At 34.5% G+C, this 371-nt stretch overlaps 1 protein-coding gene across 5 annotated transcripts in view; it reads left to right on the top strand.

The window, feature by feature from the left end:
• Window positions 1-371, top strand: part of Zfyve26 (zinc finger FYVE-type containing 26) — a 76,607-nt gene that overhangs the window by 37,788 nt on the left and 38,448 nt on the right. The gene's annotated exons all lie outside the window — the stretch shown is intronic.

The following is a 371-nucleotide window of genomic DNA, read 5'->3' as shown; positions in this document are numbered from 1 at the left end:
GGGATTAAATGCATAAACAACAATGCCTAGCTAGACATCTCTTTCACAAGTGTGTGCAAGTTTCTAGGTTCACAGTGAAATTAATACAGTTATATAACATTGAACTCAGTATAAACCCTATAAGACATAAAATTAAATGAGTTTTAACCTTTAAAAAAGATCTCCATTTCATAATTAAAACAAAGCTTTCTTAGAGAGACTCAATGTTTTTGCTACTAACACTGAGATGTTGGCGCGTGCATCTCCAATCTGTGTGCATCTGATTATTATTAGTTCTAATCGGTTGCACTTGGATTCTTGGCGCCTGTGCATGTCGATAAAGTCATGAGGTAGATTTCAGTGGTATTGTTTATCACCTCATGGTATAAATT

This window comes from Nannospalax galili, unplaced genomic scaffold (genome assembly GCF_000622305.1).
Source record: "Nannospalax galili isolate Female #2095 unplaced genomic scaffold, S.galili_v1.0 scaffold285, whole genome shotgun sequence".
Lineage (NCBI taxonomy): Eukaryota > Metazoa > Chordata > Mammalia > Rodentia > Spalacidae > Nannospalax > Nannospalax galili.
Note: the sequence above shows the minus strand (reverse complement) of the source record. Positions and strands in the feature narration are given on the sequence as shown.